At 43.4% G+C, this 18,579-nt stretch overlaps 1 protein-coding gene across 4 annotated transcripts in view; it reads left to right on the top strand.

The window, feature by feature from the left end:
- TNFRSF17 (TNF receptor superfamily member 17) overlaps positions 1 to 18,579 on the top strand; it is a 117,206-nt gene that overhangs the window by 62,110 nt on the left and 36,517 nt on the right. Inside the window, exon 6 of one of the 4 annotated variants that reach the window (XR_009005402.1) lies at positions 6,391 to 8,537. The exons of the other annotated variants lie outside the window; for them this stretch is intronic. The gene's annotated coding sequence lies outside the window, so the exon portion shown is untranslated. Of the gene's footprint in view, positions 1 to 6,390; positions 8,538 to 18,579 lie in introns of those variants that run through there. 4 annotated transcript variants of the gene reach the window in all.

Raw genomic sequence — 18,579 nt, 5'->3', positions numbered from 1 at the left:
GGGTTTGATCCCTGGTTGGGGAACTAAGATCCTGCACGCCAGCGAGGCGTGGCCTAAATAAATAAATAAATAAATAAATTAATTAATTAAAGGATTATAAAAACAAAGAAAAAGCTCCAATCTGATCCTGTCACTCCCCTACTAAAAAAAACTTTTTTTTAAATTGCAGCGTAAGATAGAGAAAAAAAATAATGGTCTAAAGCCCTAGACTCAGAGAGATTTTGTTCCACCATGTACCAGCCTGAATAAGTAATCAAATCTCTGTGTGCATCAGGTTCATCTATAAAGAGACACAATGATAATCATAATCATAATCATAGCCTCCCTTTAATGAGAAAACGAATGTAAAAATGCCTAGTAGGCATCAGGAATATGAGACTAATCCCTCTGTAAATATTAACTATTATTATTGTTGCCATTATTATCATCATTGTTGTCAGTGCCTTCGGGATCTTCCTGCAGAAATTTGCAGTAGAACATTTGAGAAGGAAGTAGTATAACAAGAGCTGTATTCATGGTGATAAAGTTTGCTTCAGGTCTCTTAATGCTTTTTTGGGTGCTAGCGTCCCTGGGCCAGAGATTTGAACTTGTTTTGAACACAATCAAGACTCTCAGTTCCTGTGAGGGATGTACCTTATCAACTCATAGTCTTTATGTGGGTTAAGTAGACTAGCTGAACCATTGGCACTGAGTTTAAACTCTGGTGCATTCACAGAGTAGGTGCTCGATAAAAACCTGTTGAATGTTGTCCAGGGATTTAGTCACTGGCGCTTTGGGGCACGCCATCATCATTTCCTCTCTCTTCCTCCCTGTTTTGGGTGACTTTCTTCTTCTTTTTTTTTAAAAAATCTTTTGACCGTGCCCCACGGCATGTGAGAACTTAGTTTCCTGACCAGGGATCAAACCTGCGCCCACTGCAGTGGAAGTGCAAAGTCTTAACCACTGGACCACCAGGGAAGTCCCGATTTCCTCCTTCTTTGGAAGTGCCCGCAATATGCTTTCAAAAGGGGTGGCCCTAGATGGTTGTGTTTGTACTAGTTATTCCACCTACTTGCCACGGATGGTTGGACTAAGGATGGTGGGACTTGGCTCAGAAACTGCCATTCTTCTAAGGAAGAATCCTTCCTTGCCTCTGCTAGCTTCTGGGGATAGCTGGCAACTCTTGGCCTTCCTTGGCTTGTAGAAGCATTACTCCAATCTCTGCCTCTGTTTCCACAGGGCCTGCTCTCTGTGTGACTATGTCCAAATTTCCCTCTTCTTATAAGGACACCAGTATTGGATTAGGGGCCCCGTAATGACCTTATGTTAACCTGATTATATCAGCAAAGACCCCATTTCCAAATAAAGTCACATCACAGGTACTGGGAATTAAGGCTTCAATGCATCTTATTCTAGGGGGACACAATTCAACCCATAACGAGGGGGGTGCATGCTGCTCTTTTGGGTTGGGTGCTCTGTGGGGGGACAATTGACAGAGACGAGGGAAGGAGGGCTCCAAGAACAGATTGAGTATAGGACAGGGCCTCTGTCCTTTGTTGGAAAGGAGCGGGGTATGTCTGAGCAAAAGCCTAGAGGACAATGTGGCTGGAACAGAGTTCAAGAAGGAACTGAGTTCAAACAGGTTGAGGGATGAGGGACCCAGATGGTGGGGCTCAGGCCTCCGCTAATGGTGCAGACCCTTCCCCCTACCATGGGGCAGTGCTGGCCCAGGACTACCAAAGTGCCCACATTTTTAAGAGAGGCTAGAAATCTAGATATTTAAAGTGTGAAACCTCTCAATTTTTAAGTGTTAATAACAAAATTCGTTTGAGGCTGTCAGTTTGCAGGATGGAATTGGAGGAGGGGAGGGAGTCAGGAAAGGCATCTCAGAGAAGGTTTGGGATGGTGAATAGGAATGAAAACTAAAGGACAAGTCAAACTGTGGAATGGGGTGGCTCTCTCCTCCATCCCCTCCCCCACCAGTGGCCTTTTCCCTTTTCCTTTCTCCTTTGAAAGTCTGATGTCATCTTTTCAAGTATCCCCACTTGCCAGCTCTGTGATCATGGTTAAGTCACCTAACCTTGCTGTACCTCAGTTTCCTCATCTGTGAAATGGGGCAAGTCCTTTAACTGCTTTGGGCTTCAGTTTCTGCTCCAAGAAATGAACTAGAGTGAGAGGAGGAGTGGAGGGCGGGGTAGCAGTTGTGAGGATTTAGTAAGATTCGGTGGTTACTAAAATCCACTTCTTATGGTCTTCCGCCCCTTCCTCTTTACACCACCCCTCACCGGCCCAACTGTGGAAGGTTCATCAGCCTCCCAGGCCCCTGAATGGAGGGCAGCTGTCTTCCAGCTCTGCCCTCCCCCAGAGGCATTTAGGTACAACCATGGAGACCTGGCAGAGGCTGGTGGAGAGATTTCTTGGCTGTTTCCAGCCGTTTGCCTTGTCTTCCTAGAGAACTGGCAGTGGTCCCAGCATCTCTGCCTAGTGGGCAAACGAATAACCAACCAAATGTTCCTGGTTGGGGAGGAAGGTGGGATTGAAGATTGGATGCCCAGTTACTCCTATTGTTCTGCCTGGATGATTCCTGGGCTGTGATGACGGCTGTGCGTGCGTGCGTGCGTTTGTGTGTGCCTGTTCCATCACTGAGTGGAGCTCTGAGGTTTGGGAGGAGGAACATGGAGGTCCAGCCACAAAGGTGAGAGGAAGCCAGGTGAAATGCTTTCCGGTCATCAGGTACTCTTGGCTCTAATGCTTTTGAAAGCTTTATCTCTGTGATGGTTAATTTTATGTATCAACTCAAGTGGGCACAGGGTGCCCAGATACTTGGTTCAAGCTTATTCTGAATGTGTCTGTGAGAGTATTTCTTTTTCTTTTTTTAAATGTTATTTACTTATTTATTTATTTATTTATGGCTGCGTTGGGTCTTCGTTGCTGTGCACGGGCTTTCTCTAGTTGCGGCGAGTGAGGACTACTCTTTGTCGTGGCGCGCGGGCTTCTCATTGTGGTGGCCTCCCTTGTTGCGGAGCATGGGCTCTAGGTGTGTGGGCTTCAGTAGTTGTGGCACGCGGGCTCAGTAGTTGTGGCGCATGGGCTTAGTTGCTCCGCGGCATGTGGTATCTTCCCGGACCAGGGCTCGAACCTGTGTCCCTTGCATTGGCAGGCGGATTCTTATCCACTGTGCCACCAGGGAAGCCCTGTGAGAGTATTTCTGAATGAGATTCACATTTGAATCCATAGACTGAGTAAATTGGATTGCCCTTCCCAGTGTGAGGGGCCTCATCCAATTCTTTGGAGAACTACTCAGTTCTCCAAACTGAGAACTGGATAAGTAAGGGAGAATTCATGATCTCTTCCTGGCTGTTTTCAAGCCAGGACATCTGTCTCTTCCTGCCTTGGGACTCAGGACTCACACTGGAACTTACAACCATCGGCTTTCCTGGGTTTCCAACTCACCAGCTGTAGACATTGGGACTTCTCAACCTCCAAGATCATGTGAGCCAATTCCTTAAACCTGTGTGTGTGTGGTGGTGGGGGGACATTTTTATTATTATTTCAGGCATACCTTGTTTTATTGCATTTCACAGATACTGCATTTGGTGGGAGTGGGTTGTCTTTTGATAAGCTTTTTTTTTTTTTTTTTAATATATGTCTCCTATTGGTTCTCTTTTTCTGGAGAACCCTGACTAATGCAACCACTTTCACTTACTTCACAACCACTTACTTGAGGCTTTTTTCCTTTCTCCCTGTCATGATCCATAGAGAAATCTTCCAAATGAAATGAGTCTGTGGCTGGTTTGGTTTGGGGACTGGAGCTCATTCTCTCATCCATTTATTTGACAGATCTGTATTGATTGAGCGCCTACTGATAGAGTTCCCTATGTTGTGCACTTCTCGGGCGATGGGGTGCAATTCACAGAGGATACAAAGTACGCATGGTGCCCCTGGAGTTGTACAGCTTGGCAGCCTCATGCCGTGTGCTGGGTTCTGAGGACATAGCAGTGAGCAAAACCGCTTCCTGCCCTCCCAAGCTCACCTCGACCTGTGGAAAATTGCTGGAAACCAGACCAGTTCACCGGCCCCAGATGCTTCTGGCCTAAACATAAGGAAAATTACTAGCTTTGATCACGAGCAGAAGGCTTGCAATTTCAGGAGCCTGTGGGTAAACATTTTCTGACCCTCTTTATTCCCCCAGTCTGAGTTGGATGCCCCCTCTCTTTGCTCCCATCTCAGTCTCTGCTCCCCTGATCACAGCACTTACCTTCCTGTTTGAATTTGCAGACAGAGAGACCAGTTACCAGAACCCAGAAAAAAGAGCTATAGATGTACGACAGGGCTGCCTGGCAAGAGCTGTGGCTTTTGGTAGAGGAATGCAGCCAGCACGCCGTGTCTTGGCAGGGAAGGAGCTAAGGATATTTATACCCCAGCCTCGTTCCTCCTGTGGGCTATTCTCCTGCCAGTGTCTTCAACTGGCTGAACCCAGCTCTGAGCAAGAGAGCAAGGATTAGCTACTGTTGATGTGGTCCACACTTCTCAGCATCCTGGGGCAGAAAGCAGGGTAGAGTGGATCTGGATGGGTAAGTGGAAACCATTCAGCACAGGAAGCAGCTCCAAACGTCCTCAGCAACAAGGTAGAACTTTCCAACGGTCCAAAAGATGGAACAGGCCACCTGATGGAAGAGAGTGGTGTTGTAGACAACCTAGTAGGATCAAACATCAGCTGGGAGATTGGGCTACATGACAAAGTCCTTATCAAGGACTTTATGAGATTAAATAATTCTGTGAAAGCTATTGCCACCAGCTGCCCTCCTGCTTTATCCTTAGATGGGACAACAGTAATAGTAATAACAACAACAACAATAACTGCTAACATGTAATTAACATGTAATGGATGGCATAGTATGTGAGGCACTGTGCTAAGCCATTTGCATGCATCACCATATTTATTCCTCATGACAACCCTATTAGGTAGCTACTTTTACTGATTCCATGTTATGGATGAGTAAACTGAAGCTTAGAAAGAAGATCAGTAACTTGCTGGAGGTCACACAGCTAGTATCTGTCAGAGCTGGGATTTGAACCCAGGTTTCCACTATGGATAGGGATAGCCTGAAAGCCAGCAAACAGTAGTGGTCTTGCAGTGAGAGTGGGGAAGGTGTATGGAGTTCCTCTGAATAGAATGAACCCCCCGGGCATAGGCATCTCTAAGAGTGGGACCCAGAGTTTGCTGTGGTCTCTCTCCAGCGTATGGATGCAGGGGCTTCACCGGCTTCATCTAGTCCAGATATGTGTGTGTAACTCACACACCAGCTGGGGACCTTCCTGCCACAGTAGAGCTAGATGAAATACGAAATTGTCTTAGAAACACCTTCCATCCTACACCCCAGGGCATGTGGAAATCCAAAGTCCTCCTCTTGATTTCTGCTTCTTCCCAGGAGGTTTACATTTTCCTGGTGTCCGCTGCCTCTTGGGGTTCTGGTTTGTTTATGTGCTGTCTCTTTCCCACACCATGTCAAACCCAATGTGAATTCAACTTCTTCAGTTTCCACAACAGCCAATCAAGCAGAGATTTTAGGGGAAATTGTAGAGAGTGGCTCCATCATATAGTGCATAGCTTCCTACCGTCTTACTGGCTTTGTATCTCCTCTCCTTTTCCTGTCTCTGCCCCCCATCCTCTCCCTCTGGGATTCCCCTGGGGAGTCCAGCTTCTTCTCTTTCTGTTTTTTTGGATAGTTTCCACTTCCTCTGAAGCCTTGGTACCTAAGGCCTGAGAAAAAAGAGGAGACTCACTTTCTGACCCAAGCACTTATCTAGTCATCTTTACCAACCAAGACAGTTCCCTCCCTAGAAGGGATTCTTAATTTGCTGTTAAAGTCATATAGTTTTCTCCATCTTATTTTATCTATGCAACTATTAGGTATTAATTATCCAACGTCTAACCAATATTGGGGCTATTGGGACTTTATTAAGATGAGAAAAGGGTAAATAGAGAATGACTGAACCCATACTATGGAATGAAAACTCCATAACTTTAATAACTTAAATAGAAAGGCACACAGTGGGTTATGTGTTCTATACAATGGGATTCATTCTGATATTAATTTCTTGTATTTTCTTACGAAGGACCTTTACACACTTCTTAGCTTGGGCTAAAATAATATTCTGGTTGTGGTTCAGTTTAGTGTTCTTTTCTTCAGCTTCCCACTTTTAGCTCATTCTCTTCTCTTACCTTCCTTTATTCTTATTCCTTGATCTCTCTGCTAGAGGCAGTTGCTTCCCTATATCAAGTCCTTTGTGCTATTTGGATTGAATCCTTTGTCCTCACCTCAGCAAGCATGCAAAGTTTACTCCAAATGCTTGGTGTTTGCTTCAGAATTGATAAGGAAATGTGTCTTTCTCTACTCTACTCAATAGAATGCAAGTTAAAGAAAATCCAACTCAAGCTGGCTTAAACAATACGAAGGATTTCTTGGTTCCTGTGACTGAAGGAGTCTGGAGGTTGGATGGACTTTGAGTACTGTTTCATCAGTGCTCTGAAACTGTTCCTCTGAGTCACTTCGTCCTAGAATAATGGGAAGGTCATGGACCTCACATCTGTTTAGAAGAAACAAGACTGTTCTTTCTTCATGCCTTGCTCTTAAGAGTGAGGATATGCTTTATGAAAAGATGCTAAACAACATTCAGCATTACAGAAACGCAAATTAAAACCACGAGATACCACTACATATCTACCAGGATGGCTATAATCAAAAAGACGGAATTAACAAATGGTGAGGGTGTGGAGAAACAGGAACGCTCATACGTTTCTGGTAGGAATGTAGAATGGTGCAGCCACTTTAGAAAACAGTTTGGCAGTTTATTAAAAACGTCAACATAAATGTACCATATGATCAATCAATTTCCTAGGTATTTATAATTGAGAGAAGTAAAAACATATGTCCCCATAAAGACTTGTACAAGAATGTTCACAGCAGCATTACTCATAATAGCCAGAAAATCAAAACAACCCATCAACTGATGAATGGATAAACAAAATGTGGTATATCCTTATGATGAAATATTATTTGGTCATAAAAAGGAGTGAAGTACTGATAACTGCTACAATGTGGATAAACTTTAAAAATATGCTAAGTAAAAGAAGTCAGTCACAAAAGACCATGCATTGTATGATTCTATTTGTATGAAATGTTCAGGAGAGGCAAATCCATAGAGACAGAACATAGATTAGTGGTTGCCTGGGGCTTGGAGTGGGACTGGAGTTGACTATAAATGAGCATGAGGGGTCTTATTGGGGTGATGAAAATGTTCTAAAACTGTATTGTGGTGATTGTTGCACAGCTAAGTAAATTTACTAAAAATCATTCAATTGTGTGCTTGAAATGGTTCATAGTATGTTAGGGAAAAAAAGAGAGAGAATGTTTTCCCAATGCCCCTAGCAAACCACTTCTTGGGATTCATTGGCCCAAGCTGCGGCTTGGGGAATGGCATGTACTTACTGGTCTGGGCCTTGGTTCTGGAAAGGGAAAGCCCATCCCTAGAGCTGGGGCTGTGGTCAGCTCTTCTGAAGCACTGGGGATGTGGGTAGAGAGATCACTACCTAGACAAAAATCAGGGTATCGCAAGGAAGGTAGAAATGAAAGCTGAGTGGGCAGCCACTAAGGTGTCAACCACACCCAGGACTGGCTGCTTAATACAGCAGCCCTACCGCTGCATTCTCTGATCTGTTACCCACATTTGGCCTCTGAGTTCTCTGCCCAGTATGGCAAAGGGAAGGAGGGGTCATGGGAAGAATGACTTCTTGAGAACATGGAACCTCAGCTAGCGTGACCAACTGACCTGGTTTCCTTGGGATGGAGTGGTTTCCTGGGATGCAGGACTCAAGGTAATAACACTGGGGAAGTCCCAGGCAAACCAGGAGAAGCTGGTCACCCGATGACCTCACCAAATAGAAATATAGAATCAGTCCTAATGAATTGGTGGGTCTTGGCATCAGTGGCTTCTAACACCACAGAAAGACAGTCAGTCATTGTGTGCCTGTGATAAACACACACTCAGCACCATTTCTGAAATAATTTTTTGGCAAAAAACTTGAACCTAAATATACAGAAGGCTGTAGATCTAACGCTCAGTTAATAGGAAATACAGAGGACCATGGGGGATATGAAATGACTCCATGTAGGCACTCTATAGGACAAATGACAGATGACCCAATTCTTCAACAAGTAAATTGGAAGGGGCGAAAAAAAAGAGATGGAGGGAGGACCTGTAGATTAAAAGACACTTAAGAAGCATATCAACCAGTTGCAATGTGCGGATCTTATTTGGATCCTGATTTGAAGAAACTAAGAGAGAGAGAATGTGTGTGTGTCAGGAATGTCTAATAAGACTTTGATGATATTAAGAAATTATAGGTATGTATAAAATAGATAAACAACAAGGATTTACTGTATAGCACAGCGAACTATATTCAACATCTTGTAATAACCTATAATGGAAAAGAATTGTGAAAAAATTTATAACTGAATCACTTTGTACACCTGAAACTAACACAATATTGTAAATCAAATATACTTCAATTTTAAAATTTATTGGTATAATACTGTATTTTGGCTAAGTTTTCTCAAAAAGAGTCCTTACCTTTTAGACATACGTTCTGAAATATTTACAGTCGAAATGATGTGATATCTGGGCACTGCTTCAAAATAATCCAGGAGGAAGTAGGTGGGGGTAAAAATAAAGCCAGCTTGGCCCGTAGTTGTTAATTTTTGAAGCCAGGTGATGGTATATGAGGGTTTGTTATACTGTTCTCTTTACTTTTTGAAGGGTTGACATGCTCCTTCATCAGGACAATTAAAAGCAGCAGCACGGTGTTCTTATCCTGCCTATGTAACCCTTCCTGCTTGGGGGCTGCTCTTAGTCACAAGTAGGCCAGGGTCTCACCAGAATTTAGAATTTCACAGATCTGTGAATTTTCCAAAAATTTGGGTAAAGGACAAAGTTAACTTTTCCTTTTGCCAAATTAAAACAAAAGAAAACCAAACAAAATTTTAAAAGTCCCATCTACTCCATCATCATTTCATAAAAGGAAGATCATATAAACACCAATAACATCTTTTCAGAAAAGTCCAGCCTTTCAACTGGGCACAATTAGCCTTATGGACAAACTTGTTCCATGTCCCTCTTTTGTCAGTTCACCCTGAAACTGGCTACACAAACACCCTGGGGAGAGGAAGGAAGACTTGAGGGCTGGGTGCTCTCACTTCCCTTCCTGCTAATGAGGGAAAGACTTGGATGCTGCTGTCATTACAATGGGCAGGGCTCTCAAACCATCAGCCTCTCAAAGGGTGCACGTGAAGGTCCCCCTAAACCAGGAACTCATGAATGCACTTCCCTTTCTATCTAATCCTAGTGATGTGTCCCCGGTGGGGGAAGGGAGTTGCAGACTCAGGGAGGGCTTTCCTGCTGGATGAAATGCTTTGTACTTGAATAGAAAATAACAGCTGGGCCCAAGGCAGCAAGGGCCCTCTGTCTGTGCTCAGCTGGTGATGAGGGCCCCTTTGAGACCTCAGGAGAGCAGAGCTGGCCTTGCGGGTGGCATCAATTGGCTGCATGGCTGTGCTCCTGAGACTTAAGCTACCACCTGATACACTGTGACTTGCTCCTCTTTCCTTCCCTTCCTCCTCTCTCTTGCACCCCACCTACCAAGGGGTTTTGATTTATTTCTTAAGGCAATCAATTTCAGGATCAGATATGAGCCTCCTTTTCCTTGAAACTCAGGCACATGGAAGACAGATTTTTGGGGGTGAAGAAGTGTTCTGGAGGTAGATAGTGGTGATAGTTGCACAATGTTATAAATGTACGAAATGCCACTAATGGTAAATTATATGTTATGTGTATTTTACCACAATTATAAAAATAAACAGACTGTCCCCTGGGTTCTCTTTGGGGGCAGAGTCTTAAAGAAGGTCCAATATTAGAATATCAGAGATGGAAGAGATCTTAGAGGACATCTGGTCTACCCCATCATTTCATAGATTAAGGGTCCTGAGGTCCATCATGGGGAAGTGATGTGCTCAAGACCACACAACAATTTAGACAGAAGAAATTTGCCCTCTACCATCAGTTCTTGGTCCTGATGGGGGAGAGGCATTGGTCTTGTGTCTTTTCGTAGTAGTAGGCTCTTGGACCTGGCCATCCTCAGATTATATTCAACCACCAGACATGTTTTGTTTGGCTGCTTTGTGTTTAATATTCTAAAATTAATTGCCAGCATTTAAAATCAGGCAAATTCACATAAAAACCCAGATTTCCAGCATATTTTAACAGAAGGCTCTGACAGCGTTGGGTTCATATTCCCACATGGCGGTGATGGGAGCAGATAGGGACCGTGTTCTCTCCAGTTCTCCACAGTCCCCACCACTCCCCACTGTCTCCCACTTATCCTCAAGCCTGTGTTGGTTTTCTAATGCTCAGTCTGCTTTTGTCATTTCTACTGCCTGCCTGCCCTGGGGAGACAGGAGGATTGGCAGCCCTGCTTTAGCCTGGGATGGAGGACTGTGGGTATTTGAACATTTTTCCTAGGTGCATTTCGGCTGCTGGGTGGAGTACAGTTGGCCGTTTGTATCCACAGTTTCCGAATCTGTGGATTCAACCAAACATGGATCAAAACTACTTGGGGAGGGCTTCCCTGGTGGTGCAGTGGTTGAGAATCTGCCTGCTAATGCAGAGGACACGGGTTCGAGCCCTGGTCTGGGAAGATCCCACATGCCACGGAGCGACTAGGCCCGTGAGCCACAATTGCTGAGCCTGTGCGTCTGGAGCCTGTGCTCCGCAACAAGAGAGGCCGCGATTGTGAGAGGCCCGCGCACCGCGATGAAGAGCGGCCCCCGCTTGCCACAACTAGAGAAAGCCCTCGCACAGAAACGAAGACCCAACACAGCCATAAATAAATAAATAAAAATTTAAAAAAAAAAAAAAAAAGTCAATTTTGAAAAAAAAAAAAAAAAAAAAAAAAAAAAAAAAAAACTACTTGGGGAAAAAAAATCCAGATAATTCCAAAAAGCAAAACTTGAATTTGCCACGTGCTCTGGCAACTATTTACATAGCATTCACATTGTATTAGGTATTATAAGTGATCAAGAGATGATTTAAAGTATATGGGAGGATGTGCGTAGGTTACATGCAAATACTACACCATTTTACATAAGGACTTGAGCATCCACGGATTTTGGTATCTGAGGGGATCCTGGAACCAGTCCCCCATGGATACTGAGGGGTGACTGTACTGATGGTGGAGTACACACACCTGGAGTTCTGTGCATCTCATCCATTTCTGCTCCACCTACAGTGTGGCCCCAAGATATTGTGGACTAGCTTTGGCTGAAGAATTTGCTTCTCTGTGGTGCCTTGCCTTTAAGAAATGTTCCCAGTTTACAGATGGGGGAAACTATAAGAGAAACAAACATAGGGATGTGTCCAAGAAGAAACTCACTTGAAGGCTAGCACTATATTTGAATGGATGCAGGCTTAGAGTGTCATCTCCATATGATGGAATATTATTCAGCCATAAAAATGAATAAAGTTCTGATACATGCCACAACACGGATGCACCTTGAAAACACTATGCTAACAAAAGGACACATTTCGTATGACTTGACTTATATGAGGTACCTAGAAGAGGCAAATTCATAGAGACAGAAAGAATAGAGGTTACCCGGGGCTGGGGGAAGTGGGGAATGAGGAGGTATTGTTTAGTGAGTTGGAGGTGATGAAAAATTTTGGAAAGAGATAGTGATGATGATGGTTGTACGACATGCTGAATGTAATTAATGCCACTGCATGGTTCACTTTAAAATCGTTAAAATGGCACATTTCATGTTATATATGTTTTATCACAATAACCACAATAAAGAAATAATAGAAAAAAATGTTATCATCAGCAGGAAGTTCCATGTGGTATTGCTGCATCTCTCTCTTCCAGCAGTGGTACTAAATATGGAGAAAGAGAACCAAAAATTTTAAAATGTTCTGTTATCATCTAGGACACCACTGAGGGGTAGGTGGCTGTTCCTTTCCAACTCTTAATACTTAGTAACTCCTACTCATTCCCCACACGTCAGCTCACCTGTTGCTCCCCTGTCCTTTGCACTCCTCGAATTTTGCATTCACAGCAGTTAGTACAGTTGCAATGTATCATCTTTCAGGGTGATGATCTGATTAATGTGTTTTCTCACTTGGCTGTAAGCATCACAGCATCATGAGAGCAGGAATCGTGCCTGGTTTTTGGTTCAACATTATATCCCTGGTGCTTAGCCTAGGGCCTGGCATATAGTAAGATCTCAACAAATACTTCACGAATAAAAGGCGAGAAGTTCATAAAGAAGGCGTAGTGGAGGGCAAAGTGTCACCAGGGAAGACACATGTTCAGCGGCCGCCATGTTGCCCAGATCGTACTTCCTCCATGTTTCATACTTCTTGGGGTCATTCTCCCTTTCTGCTAGCCAGAGTCTCTTTCTGCTGTTTGCAACCAAAAAAACAAAAACAAAAGCAAAACCTTCCATTATGTAATCTCCCTAAGCCTCAGTTTCTTCACCTGTAAAATAGGGGTAATAATAGTACCTTCCATTTATTCATTTTAACAAAGATTACATCAGTAAACTCAATCAGTGTTCACCAAGATAATGATGAACAAGAGGAGGAGGAAGATGTTACCATGTGTATTTCCTATTGCTGCTGTAACAAATCACCATAAACTTAATGGCTTAAAACAACCAAATTTATTCTCTTATAGCTCCGGAGATCAGAAGTCCAAGTTGGGTCAGCAGGGCTGCCTTCCTTCTGGAAGCTCTAGAGGAGAATCCATTTCCTCACCTTCTCTAGCTTCTAAAGGCCACCCGCATTCCTTGTCTCGTAGTCCTCCATCACTCCAATCTCTGCTCCGGCTGTCACCTCTCCTTCTCTGACTCTAACCCTCATGGCTTTCTCTTATAAGGACCCTTGTGACTGCATTGAGCCCATCCAGATAGTCCATGATAACCTCCCTATCACAAGATCCGTAACTCAATCTGCAAACTCATTTGCCAAGTGCCTTTTGCCATGTAAGGTAACACTCACAGGTTCTGGGGTTAGGCTGTGGATTTCTTTGGGGGGCTGTTATTCAGCCTACTGCTCCATGTGTCCAAAGTTTTGATTTATAACTGTTTATGTGGTTATGTGGAAGATTCCAAGGAAAATAAGTTATCTTCCCTGCCTTCAATGCTTAGAATACTGTTGGGGAAACAAAATATTTACCAAGTCCACAAAGCCCCAGGTGGTGTGGTCGATGCTACTTTGGGAGGTGAAGTGATGTTTTGAGGATATGAAGATGAGTGCAGGGATCCTTTGTTTCCACTCTGAGAGGTATCTCCTCTCTTTAGAGCTGTGTAGGCTGTGCCCGCTCAAATCGGGGCTCCACTTTTCCAGGAACAATGATCTGAATGTTGTCTCCTGGAGGTGTGTGACACAGCATTCCTGCCTTCTCCTCACAGGAAGTGGGAGCTTTGGGACAGGCAAGGCGGAATCTCTTCACTAGATCAGCAGACATCTTTGCTTTCTACTTTCATAGATTCCTATGGTCTGAGTGTTTGTGTTTCTCCCACATTCATATGTTGAAATCCTAACCCTAAATGTGATGGTATCAGGAGGTGGGGTGTTTGGGAGGTGCTTAAGTCATGAGGGCCAAGCCCTTGTGAATGGGATTAGTGCCCTTTTAAAAGAGGCGCCAGGGAGCTCCTTTGTCCCCTTCTGTCTTGTGGGGACACAGGGAGAACTCTGCACCACCTTACCTGATCATGCTGGTCCCCTGATCTCGGACTTCCAGCCTCCAGAACTGTGAGCAATACATTTCTGTTGTTTATAAAGCAGCCAGTCTATGGTATTTTGTTATAGCAGCCCAAACAGACTAAGACACTGATGATTTGCTAAATTTCATTTGGACCCTAAGGAGGGTTAATTTTAATGTTAGCCTTAATTTTGGCTTAGGGTCTGACAGGTAAGTTGATGGTGAAAAGGGGTGAGGGGCAAGGGAGAAGGCATGCCCCCCTCCTCCAACTTCCCAGAGCCCTGGAGAAATTGTATCAGTTAGAAACAGGACGGGATGGTCCAAAGAATAAGAAGTCAGCTGCTAGATCATCTGCTGTGATACAGTTGCTGGAAAGCATGAACCATGCCCATCTTTCATCAAGAGAGTAAAGCACCACTGAACAGCAATAAAGACAGTCTGTGAGCAATTTAATTGAGGTATCTAGAAGGGAGACGTACCACTACGTGTCCAAATAGGCTTTGCCCAGCCCCCCAGCCCGCAGGTAACTGACTCTGGGTCTGGCATGTGACTAGAATGAGTTGGGTCATTCACTGGTGAGTTCTTAGTTTTTCAACTGGTGTCTGTCCTGGGACCTGGCCCATGAACTCTGCTTTCCCAGAGTAAAAATTGTGACATGTGTCTCAGTAAGGATTACTTGATGTGTGTGAGCTATGTGACAAATACAAAGGTCTTAAAATTTACTTATACATTGAATCTTTTTTTAAAAAGAGATTTATTCACGTACCATACAATTCACACATTTAAAGTGAACAATTCATTTTTTTTGTATATTCAGAGTTGGGCAACCATCACTACAACCAATTTTAGAACATTTTCTTCATCTCCTTACTAATTAGCAGTCATTCCCCGTTTCCTCCCAACATCTACTCCTCAGTCCCTGGCAACCGCTAATCTACTTTCTGTCTCTCTGAGTTTGCCTGTTCTGGACATTTTGTATAAATGGAATCATAAAATGTGTGGTCCTTTGTGACTGACTTCTTTCACTGAACATAATGTTTTCATAGTCCATCATGTTATAGTATGTATCAGTATTTCATTCCTTTTATGGCTGAATAATATTCCATTGTGTTGATATACATATATACTATATACATGTATACATATATACATATACTATTTTGTTTATCCATTCATCAATGGATGGACATTTGGATTATTTCACCTTTTGGCTATGAACAGAGAGTAAGGGTAGTATATTCATGTACAAGTTTTTGTGTGGACATATGTTTTCAATTCTCTTGAGTATATACCTGGTGTATACTGGGTCATATGTAACTCTATGTCAATTCTCTTGAGTATACACCTGGAAGTGCTGGGTCATAGGTAACTCTATGTTTAACCTTTTGAGTAACTGCCAGTTTGTCTTCCAAGCTGGCTGTACCATTTGACATTCCCACCAGCAAGGTATGGGGGTTCAGATTTCTCCAAATCCTCACCGACACTTGTTATTTTCCATGTTTGTTGTTGTCCGTGTTGTCTGTTTTTATGATCATCTTAGTGGATCTGAAGTGGTATATCATTGTTTTGATTTGCAGTTCCCCGATGGCTAATGATGTTGGGCAGTTGGCCATCTTTTCATGTGCTTACTGGCTATTTACTGGCTATTTTATCTTCCTTGGAGAAAATGTCTATTCAGGTCCTTTGCCTCTTTTTTTTTTGGGCTGCACAGCATGAGGGATCTTAGTTCCCGACCAGGGATGGAACCAGTGGAAGTGTGGAGTCTTAACCACTGGACCACCAGAGAAGTCCCTGGGTACATTTAATCTTGAATGGCCTCCTAAACAATTTCATACAGGAGCCACTATAGAATAGTGATTCACTATGGGAGCTCTCAGGTTGATAGCCTGGATTTGAATCCTAACTTGGCTGTGTATTAGTACACGACCTTGACCATTCCCTACAGACCTCAGTTTTCCCCAACTACACAATGAGGATAGAAATACTAGCGACTTCATAGGGTTGTTGTAAGGATTTTAAAAGGCAGCACATGTCAAAGGCTTAGTAAGGCTTAGTAAAGACTCAGTAAATGTTACCAATAATAGTAACAACATCAACACTTACCAAGCCTTTTCTATTTTATGTGCACATAGGACATCTCATTTAATCTACACGGCAATCTTGCAAAATAGGTATCATCATCTCCATTTTACGAGTGAGAAAACTGAAGCTCAGGGAGATGAAGGAATGTGTCCCGGGCTACACAGCTGGTAAGAGACAGAGTAGAGATTCCTACCTGCATCTGGATGACTGCAGGGCCCTCCGCAAATGTGTCTCAGGAGAGTTTTTAGGCTTCTGCTATTCAAATGCAACTGTAATTAAGCAAATGCTATAGGAAAGGAATCAGAGAAGAACCCAGTAGTGAAATCGTCACCTGCTTATTCAGGCAGAGAGAAGCCATAGCACCCCCGCCCCCTCCACCAGGGATGTGTTCATTTCACTTTGGGTGGGTTTTTGAGTCGGAGGGTCTTTTCACACAGCCCTGGCAAGCTCTCCCTGTTTAGCACGGCCTCCCTGAGAACCTCATGGAGTTAACTGAAAAACGAAGAAAGGCAAGCATCCAGTAAGGCTCCCTCTTCTGGAACCATCGTTCAGGATTTCTTTGTAGTTCCCCATAGCGACATTGGGTGTCACCTTCGAGTTGACTGAAGCCAGTCTCCCAGAAATTGTCAAAATGCGTCGTTTTGTTCCAAGAGTTTCTGCCTCTCTAAGATCCAGTTTGGAAGCGTTCATTACCAGCACTCCTGGCCCCAAGTCAGGCTGGATAATCTGGTTCTCATTTACAGAGCCAAGTGTTGTTCTTAAAGAAGAGGGCGCCCAGCAGCTGGATAAGCTTTGAGTTTGAAAATGGGCTCCGTGGCCATGACTTTTGCAACTGACTTCTCTTCTGTTGAAAGGGAGGTGATGACACAAGGATGAGAGATAGTTTATGCAAAGATCCTACTAGCTCAGAGTCCTTTTCTCCCAGAGTTCTCTGCGCTGCCCTGTCTCATCTGCTCACACCTGTGTCTACACTAGGCTGTGAGCAACTGTGAGCAATGAGTGGGCTGGGACTCTCCCTCCTTCTCTCCCTCTCTCCCTCCCTCCCTTCCTTTCCTTCCTTCTTTCCTTCCTCCCTCCCTCCCTCCCTCCATTCATTCCTTCCTTCCTTCCTCCCTCCCTTCCTTTCTTCCTGTCTTCCTTCCTTCCAATCCATACATATTAATTGAGTATATATTATGTGCCAGACACTGGAGCTAAAACAGAAACAAAACAGCAAAGTCCTCTTCCTTCATGGAATTGACATTCTAATTCCTTATTTATCTGTATGTTCTCAGCACCTAGCACATAGTAGGCACTTAATAACTGCTTTAATGGATTGGTGTATACTCTTCCAATTTTTTCCTATGCATATACTAACACGATACATGATATTTAAATTTTAGATAGAAATGACAGCATGAATTATTACTATTCTGTAACCTTTCCCCCAACTTAATAGTGTCTCACGGCCATCTTTCCGTGTTAGAACATAAAAGTCGACTTCAGGGTTTACATGTCCCCAAGTGCTATCTGGAATCACTCTGCCCCTTGGAGTCTAGAAAAGACTGGCTTGAGCCTAAATCCATTCCCTATGAATTCTCAGGGTCAGGTTAGGATTGTGAATGGGCCAGGGTGCTCATGTTCTCATGATCACTTCTGGTCACTGTTCATGCTTCTGCTGAATTGATTTCATCCCAATTTATTTAACCAGTCTCCTATTGTGGACATTTAGGTTGTTTCCAGTCTTCCTATTACAAACAGTGCTGTAGTGAAAAAGCTTGTTCATCCTTTGTTTTATGCAAATTGAATAAATTGCTAGAAGTGGTGTTGCTGGGTAAATTTAGCAATAAGTATTGCTATAGATACGGATACTGCAATATCTGTGGATACTGCTAAATTTTCTCCACAGAGATTGTACTAATTCTCATTCCCAATAAGATGTGTTACCAAATTGTGATCTTTGCTTCTCTGTGCAAATACACATACACACACATTTCTTTTTCATAGTCTTTGCCTTTTTTTTTTTTTTTTTGGTGAATTGTTGATCTGCAGGAGCTTTTTCATATGTTAGGGAAATTATCCCTTTGTAACTTAAAATACCAATATGTTTTCTTAATTTTTATTTGTTTCTCATCATCTTTTTCTTTAAACAGCTGCCTAGTATTCCATAAGTATTCTTTAAACAGTTTCTTGTTGCTAGACATCTTGGTTGTTTTCAGTTTTTTGCTGTTATAAACTACATAGCTCTTTCCACTAATCTGCATTGCATCTCTTTATGCTAAACTCCTAAAAGTAGACTTTCTTGTTTAAAGGATATTGAGTTTAAAAAGCCTTTTCAGGGCTTCCCTGGTGGCGCAGTGGTTGAGAATCTGCCTGCTAATGCAGGGGACACGGGTTCGAGCCCTGGTCTGGGAAGATCCCACATGCCACGGAGCAGCTGGGCCCGTGAGCCACAATTGCTGAGCCTGCGCGTCTGGAGCCTGTGCCCCGCAACGGGAGGGGCCGCGATGGAGAAAGGCCCGCGCACCGCGATGAAGAGCGGTCCCCGCACCGCGATGAAGAGTGGCCCCCGCTTGCCGCAACTGGAGAAAGCCCTCGCACGAACCGAAGACCCAATACAGACAAAAATAAATTAATTAATTAATTAAAAAAGAAAATCCTTAAAAAAAAAAAAAAGCCTTTTCATACATGTTGGGTATTGAATATTATATTTTAAAAACCTT

Source organism: Balaenoptera acutorostrata, chromosome 15 (genome assembly GCF_949987535.1).
Source record: "Balaenoptera acutorostrata chromosome 15, mBalAcu1.1, whole genome shotgun sequence".
Taxonomy (NCBI): Eukaryota; Metazoa; Chordata; class Mammalia; order Artiodactyla; family Balaenopteridae; genus Balaenoptera; species Balaenoptera acutorostrata.
Note: the sequence above shows the minus strand (reverse complement) of the source record. Positions and strands in the feature narration are given on the sequence as shown.